Genomic DNA, 17,607 nt, shown 5'->3' with positions numbered 1-17,607 from the left:
ACACAGAGTAATAGAGGGAGTAGCTGGTCTGAGCATGGTTCTGAGCTTCAAAGAGCTCATGCAACTTGTGCAGATTCAAGTCACTGGGGACATACTTGCGGCCTGGTGCTCCTCTCCGACCATAATGGCTGGCCCTGCAGGTAAAAGTCTGGATGTGCTCAACAATGAGTTGCCTTCTCCTGTTGTGCTCCTCACTGTGCCATGCACCACCTCTTCTCTCTGGGCGAGCCTCAGCAGTCTCAGCATAATATTTAGCCATCCGGGACACACGGTCTTTGCTGATGCCTGTGAAAGTAAATAGTTAAGATTGAAATAAAAAGAATTACACACAATTAACTTGCTATTATCCTTGAATTTGAATTGAGATTGCAAACAGGAAGCTGAATTCGAAGTAGAATTTGAATTCCATAAAATTCAAATAAATTCATAATACTTAATTGAGGTGCATTTAACAATGAAGCTTTACAATATATATATAACATGATTAAAATATGAATTTCATAGTTATTATTGTATGAACTTATCACACAAATTAACATTAATAACATACTCTATAAAACAGATTATTAAAATTGTAATAACAAAAATTGTTTCATTTGATTACTTGGAAATTAAGATATTGCTAATTATTTTACATTAAGTGTATGTATGCTTAATGTTAGTGTCTGTACTTCGAATAGGAAGAAAAATTTGTTAAAAGTAACGTATCACATTCTCACTTATATGTGATAATAAATTTCTCTGAATTATGAATTCAGTTCCACTTTTTCAAGTGAATTTCGCAATTACAATTCAAATTCAATTCAACATCCTGTAAGGTGAAGTCCATTCAAATTCATTAATTTCCATGTCACGTTAGCATGCTTGTTTACAGCAAAAAATCTTTGTCACAAGGGAGAAACCTACAAAACGGTATTAAACTAGGCAAATCTAAAATGAAAATTGTACTTACTGAACACTTTAATGAAGGTCACCTTGCAAACGGGTACCTTCTCCGGGTGATTGCCGCACAAAAGATTGTACTTGACAGATATGTTCCAGTCTTTTCATTGGTTAACGTCCAGGACTTTCAGACGCTGCCTTTTCACACGCGTTATGTCCAGGAGATTAAGAATGGTCCTGTCCTGGTCAACCTTGTTTGGTCTTTCATAAAACTTATTGAAATTCATCATCAGGTCGCCCGGTGACAGCTGACAGAAACCGGTCGCATCAGCCTTGTGGTGACATCCCACAGTGGGTATTAACGCGCCACCTGAGTGGCAAAGCTTCTTTTTTTGTTGATTTTTGTGATTTTCTTTGTCCAATCAGCATTTTCTGCAGCTAGGTGTAGGTCTCACTGGATCATCCAGGCCATCAAAAGTGTTATTAGCACTCATTTTGAAGACTGATCAACACAAACAAGATCCCGATTCAGAGCGCTGCCAAGATCGCGTCAATCGCTCGCCGAATTCTGATTGGTCGAGAGGATATAGCGCATTTAGGCTAAAAACAGGTTTGGCGCTTATAGCGTTTTGGAAAGAAACTGCATCTTGCAGTACATTTTAAACAAGGAAATGTAGCGATTTAGCATGAAACATTGATGGAGCAGAGTATAGGTTCAGTACACGGCATAATGGCATGACAAACTCTTTTTTTTTTTTTTTGTGTTTATCACGTTTTGGAAAAGAGCTTATATACAGGTCCTTCTCAAAAAATTAGCATATTGTGATAAAGTTCATTATTTTCCATAATGTAATGATAAAAATTAAACTTTCATATATTTTAGATTCATTGCACACCAACTGAAATATTTCAGGTCTTTTATTGTTTTAATACTGATGATTTTGGCATACAGCTCATGAAAACCCAAAATTCCTATCTCAAAAAATTAGCATATCATGAAAAGGTTCTCTAAACGAGCTATTAACCTAATCATCTGAATCAACTAATTAACTCTAAACACCTGCAAAAGATTCCTGAGGCTTTTAAAAACTCCCAGCCTGGTTCATTACTCAAAACCGCAATCATGGGTAAGACTGCCGACCTGACTGCTGTCCAGAAGGCCATCATTGACACCCTCAAGCGAGAGGGTAAGACACAGAAAGAAATTTCTGAACGAATAGGCTGTTCCCAGAGTGCTGTATCAAGGCACCTCAGTGGGAAGTCTGTGGGAATGAAAAAGTGTGGCAAAAAACGCTGCACAACGAGAAGAGGTGACCGGACCCTGAGGAAGATTGTGGAGAAGGACCGATTCCAGACCTTGGGGGACCTGTGGAAGCAGTGGACTGAGTCTGGAGTAGAAACATCCAGAGCCACCGTGCACAGGCGTATGCAGGAAATGGGCTACAGAGAAGCAGCACTGGACTGTTGCTCAGTGGTCCAAAGTACTTTTTTCGGATGACATTTTTTCATGTCATTCGGAAATCAAGGTGCCAGAGTCTGGAGGAAGACTGGGGAGAAGGAAATGCCAAAATGCCTGAAGTCCAGTGTAAGTATCCACAGTCAGTGATGGTCTGGGGTGCCATGTCAGCTGCTAGTGTTGGTCCACTGTGTTTTATCAAGGGCAGGGTCAATGCAGCTAGTTATCAGGAGATTTTGGAGCACTTCATGCTTCCATCTGCTGAAAAGCTTTATGGAGATGAAGATTTCGTTTTTCAGCACGACCTGGCTCCTGCTCACAGTACTAAAACCACTGGTAAATGGTTTACTAGCAATGGTATTACTGTGCTCAATTGGCCTGCCAACTCTCCTGACCTGAACCCCATAGAGAATCTGTGGGATATTGTGAAGAGAAAGTTGAGAGACGCAAGACCCAACACTCTGGATGAGCTTAAGGCCGCTATCGAAGCATCCTGGGCCTCCCTAACACCTCAGCAGTGCCACAGGCTGATTGCCTCCATGCCACGCCGCATTGAAGCAGTCATTTCTGCAAAAGGATTCCCGACCAAGTATTGAGTGCCTAACTGAACATAATTATTTGAAGGTTGACTTTCTTTGTATTAAAAACACTTTTCTTTTATTGGTCGGATGAAATATGCTAATTTTTTTGAGATAGGAATTTTAGGTTTTCATGAGCTGTATGCCAAATTCATCAGTATTAAAACAATAAAAGACCTGAAATATTTCAGTTGGTGTGCAATGAATGTAAAATATATGAAAGTTTAATTTTTATATCATTACATTATGGAAAATAATGAACTTTATCACAATATGCTAATCTTTTGAGAAGGACCTGTATATATATATATATATATATTTTTTTGTCATCCATATGTATTTTATATACATTTGGTGATATCTGAGATAGTGATAGTATTCATAAATTGCTTTAAATATTTATAAAGTTATGAATATTCTGTTAATATGAGTGGTGCAATGTACAAAAATGTCCACACACTTTAAAGGCGCAATATTTAATTTTTCTGCTTTAAAAATAGCAGATATCACTATATCTATGTTATATATATTTTTTAGTTGTGTACTTACATTATCCCGAAAGTTTCCACGAACTTTCAAATCCAGAGAAAATTATAGTTTAATTAGAAGACACGGCACGTTTCTTTATTTCCGTTTTGTCGCCCGTCTATGGTGTCATATAAACTTTGACCCCTCTAGTTTATCTAACTTCCTGCGGAACCGCCAAATACAAAGGTGAACAGAAGCAAAGACGAGACAAGAAGAAAAAGTAGAAGCTAGCCTTGATCGAGACTATTATTTTTTATATATATTTTGTTTATATTCGTATTTATACCTCAATCAATAACTTAGTTATGGATCATGATTATGCTTTGCCTGCACGTTCTGTGAAGCGCAGTCAAACGTACGGGTGAAATAAATGACCTGAGAAGGTTTTGGGACAAGAGAACAAACAAGACACGGGTAAATATTGGAGTTGCATTTCCAAGATAGAGAGAGCTTCGTGACAAGCTGAAACTACAGAGAGATGCTTGCATTCTAATAAACAGATATGCATCCATTCAGCTAACTGTATCTATCCGTATATTTTGTGAAACGATGATGTCTTGTGTAAACAGAGACGGACTAGCTCTCATGTAGAGTATAATGTAAATCTACATGCGTTCTATATCTAGCTGGATAAAGTAGCTTCAAATGCAGTTCACTATCTTGTTCGATATCATAGTATAAACGTAATTATAATTATTAACGAAAGGCAACCATGTTTTTTTTAACATATATTACTACTAGCTAGATGGAATATTGATTTGATAGGGGTCTGATAATTCATATATCTCTCCGTTCGAAAAGACGTGATTGTCAAAATACTAGGCTGCTGCTGCTGTAGGTGAAGGGAGACCGCTGACAGACCAGGCTCTTGTCTTCATGACAACAATATCTATACTTCATGTTGAACATAAATATAAAGCCTACTGATAAAGGACACCGTCAACAGTATTGACGGCAAAATAGACTATATTTGACAGGTGCAATATTTGAAAATCGATAATTATTTATTTATTTTTTAAATTACATTTATATCTGAATTTATGTCAACCTATAGACTTTCAAACATCAAAATGTCATGAATTAATATGTATTTGTGTACAAAAATACATATAAACATATTTTCCTATCATATTTTGCCTGGAAACGCTTCCAACACGCGTGTGCGTCGCGTGAAAAATAGGCGTCGGTTCTATTTCTAGCAAGCACGCGTTTTCCGCGTGCCTTGAGCCGCGCCTGAGACGCGCGGCTCACACAGGCAGTCTGCAAGCTCTAACCTATTAACATGGGAGCCGAATTAAAAACTGACACGCCACGCAGCTGAGACGCTTGTTCATAAAATCTCAGTCAATGGAGCCTGACTTTTAGAAGCTTCAAAAGCATCATACAACTGTCATGAAGTTTCTGAAAGTCAGACTCCTTTGACTGAGATTTTAGGATCAGACACCAGCAGAACAAACTTGACAGATCACCTTTTGTGTTCAGGAAAACAAACAAGCACACACATACAAAAATCACATTTACATTAATGCATTTGTCAGATGCTTTTGTCCAAAGCTACTTACAATGCTCTTATTACAGGAACCCCCAATCACCCTGGAGCAACCTGGAGTAAAGAGCCTTGCTTAAGGACACACTGGTGATGACGGCTGTGGAGATTGAATAAGCAACCTTCTGCTTACTAGCCAAGTAGTTTAGCTACACCACACCACAAAAGTAATGAAGCTATAACAAAAAGTAACTTATTTGTAAACATCTGAAACTAAATTGGGCACGAAATGGAATGCGGACAGCATGAATTGTAAAAAGTTTTAAGCTGTTTAAATGTATTAGTCGCATGAATGTTTGGAGCAGCCAGATTGTCCTGCACGTGTTCTTCCACTCCTGCTTCAAGCTTGGGTTGTTCAGGGGGGTGTCATCACAGTCTTCTTCATCCTCTGGCTCAACAATGGAATCACTTCTAAAGCCTTGAAGAAAATAGAGCAACCGTGTGTTTTCATAATCCCAAAGGCTCGCTCGCTCGCTCTACTATGCTTCATGCACAGGAGTGCTTGTTGTTAAAACGAGCCTCCACAGGGTTCTGTACAGGCTCTCTGTATGTGCTGATGAGGCAGTTGTGTACACTCAGGCAAGCATAGCCTTGATGCCCTTTCCCATCCATGATCAGATTCCAGTCTGACTGCAGCATGTTGGGTTGGGTGTTTAGATGTTGGGTTCACTAGCTGTAAATATGTTATAGTTTGTTAGATCAAGGCATTTGAATAAAGCTTTGTTTCATGTTTCCTATTGATGTCAATAAATAAAATATAATTCATTTATGCATTAATTAACTGACTGAAAACTGATGAATTCAGCTACATATTTCTAGTGTGTCTAGATAGTCACCGTTTACACTGTTTACAAAAATTACAGATGGATTAACTACATTGCTATATATATCAAGCAAGTCCTGTGCAGCACCGCCAAAGCCTTCTGTGACCCGAATGAAGCACATGGAGTGCTCTTGCTCTCACTCTGGTTGATGTGTGCACGCATTCTTCTGGGAGAAATGCCCATACAAGGAATTCTTCCCTTTGTGACATCATATACTCAAGAAAAAAAAAATTCTGAAACTTATACAAACCTTGAAATGGTGTATTTGGCACAGAAATTCTCTGCCATATGTCCATCTCATTTACTTTGGTGATGTTTAGCATATGAATCCAGCTCTTTAACAGTGTAAATAAGTCAGAATGCATGAAATAGCATTAGACCTCCACTTTAAGTCTGGTTTCACATCAGTGAACTTCAATCCTCAGAATTACTGTATATAATCATTACTGTGCTGTCTGAATCCAAATAGATTTTTTTATTCAACTGTGGTTGTCACAATCTTTTAATTCTAGCCTGCTATATAAATGAATACTAATGGCATAAAAGGGGATGAGCCACTTGGATATCCCGCCCTAAACTCCTGTATCAGTGTAAATTTAATTAGCACACTGAATAACGCTGTACATTCAAGGAACAGTGGGGCCAATTTATCAAATATAGTGACACAACTGCTTATGTCATAGGTGTTATGAGTATTTGAATTTTAAAATCTCTAGATTGTTTTTTGTTTTTAATGATTAAGTATGTTTCATATTTTTAAAGATGAACAGTGAGTCCTTAAATTGAGGATAGGTGAAAAAAAAAAATTAAACGTGGGCAAGTAAAAAGATGTGTGTGACTTTGACAAGACCCAGATAGTGACTTCTAGAAGACTGAGTCAAAGCACTTCCAAAACGTCATGTCTTGTGGGGTGTTCTCAATATGCAATAGTTAGTACCTACAAAAAGTTGTTCAAGGAAGGACAACCTGTGAACTGGCATTCAGTGCTCATTGATGCATGTGGGTAACGAAGGCTAGCCTTTCTGGTCAGATCACACAGAAGAGCTACTGTTGTCGAATTGTCAAAAATAAATAAAATAAATGTAATACTGGCCATTATAGAAAGGTGTCAGAAGACATAGTGCTTCACAGTTTGCTGTGTATGGGGCTGCATAGCTGCAGACTGGTCAGAGTGTCCATGATGTCCATTCTGCAAGTGCCTACTAAAATGAGCATGTTAGAGTCAAAACTGGACCAAAGGAAGAAGGCTGCCTGGTCTGATGAATTACATGGCCAGGTGCATGTGTAATGAGAAGGGATGGCAGCAGGATGCACTATGAGAAGAAGGTAGACCGGAAAAAAAGCAGTGCTGTAGTCTGGGAAATGTTCTCTTCAGAAACCAAAGTAGGTGTTATTTTGACACATATAAACATGACAATAGCATTCCTGATGGCAGTAACTTCTTTCAGCAGGGTAATGCACACTGCAAAAAAAAAAGAATTGGTTTGAGTAACATGAGTTTGAGGTGCCTTGGCTTCCAAATTCCACAAATCCCAATCCTATTGAGCATGTATGTGATGTGCTGGACCAACAAATCAGAATCATGGAGGTCTCAGCTTGCAATGTGTAGCATTTAAAGGAGCTACTGTTAATATACTGGTGCCAGATATACAACAGAATGCCTTCAGAGGTCTTGTGGCGCCCATGTCTTAATGCATTAGAGCTATTTTGGCAGCACGAATGAGACCTACACAATATTTGGCAGGTGGTTTTAATGCTGTGGTTGGTTGTATTTTAAGACAAAACTATATATCATTTAACAATGCTCAAATTGCTTACACACTACAGCCTACAAACATTTTCTGATTCAATGGTATTTAAATATGACTTATGGGTATTTGAAGTTGAACTATTGCAATAGAGGGACAATCAGTCAACATCAGAGGGGGCAAAATCTGCAACTGCTAATGAAGAATGACCCAACACTATTATTATTGAGTGTTAATGTATCAATGCAACACCTTAGAAATATGTGGAGGAGGAACATTGATTGTCACACATTTCACAGTTCAGTCTCTGGTTCTCCCATCACTAGCTGATGTATTACATAGGAAGTGACTCTCTCATGACCTGTATTCAATGACAAACAGCTGAGATGTGCATTCAATATCCCATTCAGTAAGCAAGAGTGATATTCATACAAGCTTCATCTACACTTGTTTTGTTTGAAGACATGTCATAATTCTTTGGTGCAGGCAGTCAAACGAAATGCCAACTGAAAGCACGATTAGATTGCTTTGCTTTTTCATTACCATGACATCAATGGGTTTTCTCTTTGTCTTTGAAGTGAACTACACTGACAGATTAAATTGGTTGCCATTAAGGTTATTGGAAGTCTATGATTGTTCGTTAGCTTTATTCGTTTGTTAGCTTTTTCATAATATTTATTTTATCAGAGTAGCTGTCATGGTAACACATTTCAATTAGTTTGTAAGAAATGTCATTCATAAACTTGCATGAAAATATTTAATTACAACATTTTTGAAAGTGTCTTAAACTCTATAGAGAGTTGAGTTAAGGTCAAAAGCTTTGTTTTCTATACCATTGGCTCATCATCATCTGTGATAATTGTAAAAGGCAATGACCCATAAATAGTAATAAGCTTCAGCAAATTTTTATTGTCACTAAAATTGAACCAGTCATTCAAATAACTATATTACTGTTTTGAAGCAGTCGTTTACATTACTGTACAGTTATGTATGTACTATACTCTAGAGTCACCAGTCATATCACCCTGGAGCCCAAGACCGGTTTCCCACTGAAGCTAAGCAGGGCTGAGCCTGGTCAGTAACTGGATGGGAGACCTCCTGGGAAACTAGGTTGCTGCTGGAAGAGGTGCTAGTGAGGCCAGCAGGGGATGCTCACCCTGTGGTCTGTGTGGGTCCTAGCGCCCCTGTGTAGTGATGGGGACAGTATACTGTCAACAAGCACTGTCCTGTTAAACCGAGGTCCTGACTCTCTGTGGTCATTAAAAATGGATGTCTTTCGAAAAAGAGTAGAAGTGTGACCTCGGCATCCTGGCTAAATTCACCCATTGGCCTCCGACCCTCATGGCCTACTAAAATTTCCCCATATCTGCTGATTGGCTTCATTACTCTGTCCCCTCTCCACCAGTAAGCTGGTGTGTGGTGGGCATTCTGGCGCAATATGGCCGTACACTGGTGGTGGATGAGGAGATACCCCCTGACTATGTAAAGCGCTTTGAGCCTAGAAAAGTGCTATATAAATGTAATGAATTATTATTATTATTATTAGAGTACACTTACAGTATATACAGTCGTGGCCAAAAGTTTTGAGAATTACATAAATATTAGTTTTCAAAAAGTTTGCTGCTAAACTGCTTTTAGATCTTAGTTTCAGTTGTGTCTGTGATGTACTGAAATATAATTACAAGCACTTCATACGTTTCAAAGGCTTTTATCGACAATTACATGACATTTATGCCCAGAGTCAGTATTTGCAGTGTTGGCCCTTCTTTTTCAGGACCTCTGCAATGCGACTGGGCATGCTCTCAATCAACTTCTGGGCCAAATCCTGACTGATAGCAACCCATTCTTTCATAATCACTTCTTGGAGTTTGTCAGAATTAGTGTTTTTTTTGTTTGTCCACCCGCCTCTTGAGGATTGACCACAAGTTCCAGGAGTTTCCAGGCCATGGACCCAAAATTTCAACATTTTTGTCCCCGAGCCACTTAGTTATCACTTTTGCCTTATGGCACGGTGCTCCATCGTGCTGGAAAATGCATTGTTCTTCACCAAACTGTTGTTGGATTGTTGGAAGAAGTTGCTGTTGGAGGGTGTTTCGGTACCATTCTTTATTCATGGCTGTGTTTTTGGGCAAAATTGTGAGTGAGCCCACTCCCTTGGATGAGAAGCAACCCCACACATGAATGGTGTCAGGATGCTTTACTGTTGGCATGACACAGGACTGATGGTACCGCTCACCTTTTCTTCTCTGGACAAGCCTTTTTCCAGATGCCCCAAACAATCGGAAAGGGGCTTCATCAGAGAATATGACTTTGCCCCAGTCCTCAGCACTCCATTCACTATACTTTCTGCAGAAGATCAATCTGTCCCTGATGTTTTTTTTTTTTGGAGAGAAGTGGCTTCTTTGCTGCCCTTCTTGACACCAGGCCACCTTCCAAAAGTCTTCGCCTCACTGTGCGTGCAGATGCGCTCACACCTGCCTGCTGCCATTCCTGAGCAAGCTCTGCACTGGTGGCACTCCGATCCCGCAGCTGAATCCTCTTTAGGAGACGATCCTGGCGCTTTCTGGACTTTCTTGGATGCCCTGAAGCCTTCTTTAAAAGAATTGAACCTCTTTCTTTGAAGTTCTTGATGATCCTATAAATTGTTGATTTAGGTGCAATCTTAGTAGCCACAATATCCTTGCCTGTGAAGCCATTTTTATGCAACGCAATGATGGCTGCACGCGTTTCTTTGCAGGTCACCATGGTTAACAATGGAAGAACAATGATTTCAAGCATCACCCTCCTTTTAACATGTCAAGTCTGCCATTTTAACCCAATCAGCCTGACATAATGATCTCCAGCCTTGTGCTCGTCAACATTCTCACCTGAGTTAACAAGACGATTACTGAAATGATCTCAGCAGGTCCTTTAATGACAGTAATGAAATGCAGTGGAAAGGTTTTTTTGGGATTAAGTTAATTTTCATGGCAAAGAAGGACTATGCAATTCATCTGATCACTCTTCATAACATTCTGGAGTATATGCAAATTGCTATTATAAAAACTTAACTTTTCCAATTTCCAATATTTATGTAATTCTTAAAACTTTTGGCCACGACTGTACATCCAATATATTTTAGTGGTGGCATTTCTGATCTCTATAGATATGTAGTGAGCTGATGAAAAGACAAATTAATTGTATTGCAGATTTGCTTTCAATTATTTGCATTACAAAACCTAGGGGATTCTATTTTAATAGAATGATTGGTTGGGGGGGGGGGTGAAGAGAACGTCCCCTGTAAGTTGAACCCACTGCTGCTGAGGCACGGTGGAGAATGAGTTTGTAGGGATTGCAAGTGGATCTGGCCGATGAGTTAAAAGAGGGACTTTCTCTCTTCCTCTCGTCGGCTGTGGACAAGGGTATGCTGCTGGAGGATTATGTTATTTCACTAGCATTGTCTGATCAAGGGGATAGTGCTCTGCTGGGTTGTCCCAAGGTGAGCCTTCCTTTTCTTCCTGATCTCCACACAGAGATTGAGAAGGAATGGAAGAGGCTGTTCTCCTCACGCATCCAATCAGTACCAGTATACAAGTTATGCCAACATCGAGGGGATATGCAAAAGTGGCTATAAGAAGATGCCCCCTGTAGAAAAAACACTGGCTAGCTATGGCATAGCATATCTCTATGGGTGAGACATCCTCTCTTAAGACTTCCTTGGCATTTAAGCACCTTCAGAATACATCTAGCTTAAATGGAAGGGCATTCGCAGCAGCAGGTCAGGGTGTCGCTTCGCCGCACACAATGGTGGTGTTCCAGGCGTATGCTGAAAGTCTTGGATAAAGGTGAGGGCCTTTCTCCCAATGAGGTAACAGAGTTGCGAATCTCCACAAATCTCCATGGATCTCGCTCTCCATGCCACTAAGCAGGCTGGATCTGCGATGGGCAGGTCCATGGCAGGTATGGTGGTAACGGAGAGACATATATGGGTTAACCTGGCAGATATTGGGAATAAAGAGAGGGGATTTCTTCTCGATGCTCTGGTTTCACCTTCCAAACTTTTCGGTACCTATGTTGAGACGGTGGTTGAGAAGTTCAGGGGGGCAAAGGCGTGCTCACCGGCCTTCAAATCTTTCATTCCACAAAGGTCCAGGTCTGAGCCCAAACAACCCAGGGGTCCTGGCCAGTCTTGGTCTAAGGATCAGAGACAGGCACAGAAGTCTAGTATCGCGGCTCATGCTCCTCCTCCGCCTGCAGGTAGGCAAGACCTAAGCGATGTGATCCAGACGAGGCATCAGAGCTTTCGTCTGGATCAAAGTGATACTTGAGTATCTACTCAATTCCCTTGGGGGGTTTAACATCTGCCCTTATCTTCTCCTTCCTAAAACCCCTGTAAACCACTGTTTCTCATCTGACCGAGGTTAGGTAGGAACTTCCTGAATTACAATCTCCTATGCTGGAACTATGATGTTTCTGTTGGTTCAATGGCTTCATAGTAACCACCTTACTGATGGTCTGGACTAGAGGCTTCTTCAGGTCGGTTCATGAATGGGGTTCCTGCTTGGGAACCATGGTGGGTGAGTACGATCCATAAAAAAAAATATATAATAATAAAAAACCGATAACTGACAACTAAGGATAATCCCAAATTCAGTATCTCAGAAAATTTGAATGTTGTGAAAAGGTTCAATATTGAAGACACCTGGTGCCATACTCTAATCAGTTGTCCAAAAGACTACCATTGACACCTTGCATAAGGAGGGCAAGACATAAAAGGTCATTGTAAAATAGGCTGGCTGTTCACAGATCTCTTTGTCCAAGCACATTAATAGAGAGACGAATGGAAGGAAAAAATGTGGTAGACAAAAAGTGTACAAGCAATAGGGATAACCGCACCCTGGAGAGGATTGTGAAACAAAACCCTTTCAAAAATGTAGGGGAGATTCACAAAGACTGGACTGCAGCTGGAGTCGGTGCTTCAAGAACCACTACACACAGACATATGCCAAGACATGGGTTTCAGCTTTTGCATTCTTTGTGTCAAGCCACTCTTGAACACCAGACAGTGTCAGAAGCCTCTCGCCTGGGCTAAAGACAAAAAGGAATTGACTGTTGCTGAGTGGTCCAAAGTTATGTTCTCTGATGAAAGTAAATTTTGCATTTCCTTTGGAAATCAGGTTTGGGGGAAGAGGACGATAGGAAAGGCACACAATCCACGTAGCATGAGATCCAGTGTAAATTTTCCACAGTCAGTGATGGTTTGGGGTGCCATGTCATCTGCTGGTGTTGGTCCACTGTGTTTTCTGAGGTCCAAGATCAGCGCAGCCGTATACCAGGAAGTTTTAGAGAACTTAATGCTTCCTGCTGCTGACCAACTTTATGGACATGCAGCTTTCATTTTCCAACAGGACTTGGCACCTGCGCACAGTGCCAAATATATGGACCATGGTATCCCTGTTCTTAATTGGCCAGCAAACTCACCTGACCTTAACCCCATAGAAAATCTATGAGGTATTGTGAAGAGGAAGATACGATATGCCAGACCCAAGAATGCAGAAGAGCTGAAGGTCACTATCAGAGCAACCTGGGCTCTCATAACACCTGAGCAGTGCCACAGACTGATCGACTCCATGCCACGCTGCATTGCTGCAGTAATAAAAGCAAAAGGAGCCTCAACTAAATATTGAGTGCTGTACATGCTCATACTTTTTATGTTCATACTTTTCATTTGAGCAAGATTTCTAAAAGTATAAAAAAAATTATTTTTATTGGTCTTAAGTAAATCACATTTTTTGAGATACTGAATTTGGGATTTTCCTTAGTGATCAGTTATAATCATCAAAATTAAAAGAAATAAACATTTGAAATATATCAGTCTGTGTGTAATTAATGAATATAATATACAACTTTCACTTTTTGAATGGAATTAGTGAAATAAATCAACTTTTTGATGATATTCTAATTATATGACCAGCACCTATATATATATATATATATATATATATATATATATATATATATATATATATATATATATATATATATGTGTGTGTGTGAGTGTGTGTGTGTATTTAATACACTGGTGGTTTTGTGAATTCCATCTGCAAGCTTTCTTTGGAGTGTTTCCGGGACCTGTGTGTTTCTGTTCCTTTTCTAGGATAAGTCCTCGGTGAGCACACCCCTCTCTGGATTCAGAAACCAGGTGCTCGACTTGCTGTGATCACCTCACTCTTCGATATTGTATCCAGTCAGTATGATAGCCCTGGTTCTGGCTTCATGCTTCCTGGATCATGCGGCCAGGTCACAGGCTTCTGCGGGAGCCTTCTTGATCATCAGGCCCCCAGGAATGGCACTGAAATTTTCCTGGACGTCTGGGCAAGGCTTATGCTTTCAGGCTGTCCTGTCTGGTATGCTGTATCTAGGTTGCCCTGAGGGGCTTCCCGGTCACTAGAATATCCCCTTTTGCTGAGGCATTGAGCGGCGAAAGTATAGGTAGCATTTGCAAGAACCTTCTTGTGAAATGCTGTCTCAGACAGTGCTCCCAGTGCCTCAGAGGGTTATCTTTGAGCTTGCCACTCCTGTTTGGCTCAGAACTTCCAGGCATTTGTGAACAGATGCTTGGGAAGATCTTAAATCCATGCTATGGTAGGTGCACACACTAAGCTTTGTGCTTTTTCTGAAATCCACATGGTGGTAAGTGTGCATTCTGAGAACTTTGCGAACTTACTAAAATCCACATAGTGGTAAGTCTGCACAATAGACTCTGCACACTTTCTGAAATCCTGTATGGTAAGGGTTATACGTATTACCTTCGTTCCCTGAGTTGATTAGACCCTGGTACCTTGGGCTCCACTCAACCAGTGTGTCTCTGTTGACACACTTTGAAGAATCTCTCTCCTCACCACTGAGAGTTATTGTGAGCATAGTGCTTCCTTTTGAGTGCTCAAGTTCTCTCCCCTTCTGAGGAGTTGGATTCCTCGTGGGCTGTACTCGTGGTAGTATTTAGCAGTGCTCAAAGGGTTGCCTATGAGCACGCTACTCTTTTTCTGAATTCGGAGTTCTCCTTTCATGTGAGAGTTGAGTTCACTGTTCTCTCCCAAAGCACCTGGAACTGGCAGCATTACCAGGGGTGTCCCCCAAGGCTCCATCCTTGGCCCTACACTTTTCTTAATTTATATTAATAACATTCCCCAGGCAGTTGGTAATTCACTCATTTACTTATATGCTGATGACACAATCCTTTATGCCACAGGTTCCTCCCCTGAGGCTTTTCAAGCTACCCTGCAAGATAGCTTTTACCAACTACAGCAGTCTTTTACACATCTCAAACTCACTCTCAATACCTCCAAAACAAAAATAATGTGGTTTTACCATAAGGGTACTACGCCTCCTCCTACCCTTTACATCACTACCTGCAAGGGGGCTATTCTAGAACAAGTCACTGCATATAACTACTTGGGCATCTGGTTGGAAACTTCACTTTCTTTCACCATTCACATATCAAAGCTGCAATCAAAGGTCAAAGCCAAGCTAGGTTTCCTTTACAGAAACCGCTCTTCATTCACCACTTCTACCAGACTTACTCTCATTCAAATGACCATTCTACCCATGTTAGACTATGGAGACACTATATACAGGGTTGCTTGCAAGTTCACTCTTTCAAAACTTGATGCTCTTTATTATTCTGCTATCAGGTTTGCCACAAATGCACCCTTCAATACACACCACTGTGCTTTATATTCATCTGTTAACTGGCCCTCCCTTTACAATCGCCGTAAAATTCACTGGTTTACCTTCATTTACAAGACACTTCTCGGCCACTCAACTCTTTACTTAGGTCATCTGCTGCAGCCAAAGCCCGTCACATATAACAGTCGATCCTCACTTCATCTTCAACTAAGCATTCCCAAAACTAATTCTGCGTATGGTCTTACATCCTTTCAATCTGCTGCCGCTCGCGATTGGAATGCTCTGCAAAACATTCTCAAACTAGATAAACTAATTCCAATTTCATCCTTCAAAACTAGTATATCATACTTGTTCACGGACAAATGCAGTTGCTTCACTACATAATTATTTAAGTTTTTTTTTTTTTGTAAATAGATTGATGATGTTTGATGTTTTAAAATGTATTTATGTAAATGCTAACCTGTATTTCTAATGTTCTGTATTTATTTTAGCCCTACTTCCCTTTCCCTAAGTGGTCATTCCACTTGTCAGGCCGTCATTGTAAATAAGAACCTGTTCTTAATGACTTGCCTGTAAAAATAAAAGTAAAAAAAAAAAAAAAAAAAAAAAAAAAAAAAACATTCATGTGAACTAGGCCCTTTCTCCACCTCACTGATGAGCAGAGTTTTGGCTTATAGTATGGTTACCTTCTGATTTTTACGATCATGCCGTTGGTCGATTAACCCCTTTCTTGAGTCGGTAAAAGCCCCATTTCCACCTTGTATCCTCTGGATACCTACCTTAATAGGGTGTTGCTAATAAGGGTCTGTTGAGACAGATCTTTCAGCAAGCTCGTGCAGAGCAAGCGGAAGCCCCTCTGTGACAGGCCAAGACTTAATGTTGATTCTAGGCTCTTGGTCGTATCCCATAAAAGGAATGTATTTCTGATTCCAAGCCTTGAGCTCTCTGGTTTTCTGACATGCACTCCCCTCAGCATGGTGGCGTGGGTATCACATTCCCCATAGTGACCCCCACAGGATGCAGTTCAAAGTTCCCTTGAAAGAGAATGTCTCAGGTTACGTATGTAACCATTGTTCCCCCTAGTAGAGAATGCAGCCTCTAAGTTTTTTTCTGCCATGCTTTGGACTCGAGCTTCAGATGAAGAAGTGGATGACGTGTTCTCCCACATGACATGGGGGGTCGCCGGCCAACAAGTTGTTTATGTATTTTGAATGTATGCTCCAGACAGAGGTCACAATGAATCATTCCCCATAGCGACCCCTAGAAGACGCAGTGTCTCATTCCCTTTTTAGGGAACATACTCGGTTACTAAACGTAACCTCGGTTCTCTCTAGAAGAGCGAACGAGTACTGCGTCTTAGCTAAGACGCTACGGGAAAAGTCTCTTTTCACGAAATACTGAAGCAAAAAATTATCCTTAATTTTGTATTTTTGTAAAGCGCATTTGCAGCAGTACACAGCCATAGGCGAGACGGCTCGTTCGCTCATTGGCTTGTTCTGCGGCAACTGCACAGCCTATCGAGCGCGGGCTGATGCAACATCAGACCAATAAGGGCGCTTCGCGCCCTTCTTGCCACTTCCCGCCGAAACGGGTGTGGCCCAACCTATAAAAGGAGCTCGAAAAGGCTGACTCACCTGATTTATTTCATCGCCGAAGCGAACCAGAGTGAATCGTGCGCACGGCAGAGAACGCAGTACTCGTTCGCTCTTCTAGAGAGAACCGAGGTTACGTTTAGTAACCGAGTACGTTCTCTTACGAGAGCTCTCTCGTACTGCGTCTTAGCTAAGACGCTACGGGAACCCAATGTAAAACGCCGTGCGCGCAGGGATCACACACCAATAAACCTGAAGCAACGCCCAGGATTTACAGTGCACAGTCACCTGAGGGACTCACAGAGAGTCCAGGACAGAAAAGGGAAAAAGCCCTCCGTCCCATATCTAGCAGCATCCGTAGATGCGGCAATATGACGTCACACAGCCGAGGCAAGGCCTGACCAATGTGGCAATGCGGGTCTTACGCAATACTGCCCATATAACAGTCGGCAGCGCATAGCGCTCGTGAACTCAGAATTCCCCTCAGGGCCCTGATTCGCCTATACCGACAGCAGCCTTGCTTGCAAGGCGGGAACCTCCAGGTTATAGAACCTGATAAATGTAGACGGCGAGGCCCAACCTGCCGCCATATATCCTGCAATGAGATCCCAATAGACCACGCCCACGACGAGGCGATGCCTCTTGTGGAGTGTGCTCTGACGCCCAACGGGCACTGAAGGCCCCTGGAAGCGTAAGCTAACGCTATGGCGTCAACTATCCATCTGGATAGAGTCTGTCTCGAAACAGCCATTCCCTTGGAATGCCCACCGAACGAGACAAATAGC

Source organism: Carassius carassius, chromosome 31, assembly GCF_963082965.1.
Source record: "Carassius carassius chromosome 31, fCarCar2.1, whole genome shotgun sequence".
NCBI lineage: Eukaryota > Metazoa > Chordata > Actinopteri > Cypriniformes > Cyprinidae > Carassius > Carassius carassius.
Note: the sequence above shows the minus strand (reverse complement) of the source record.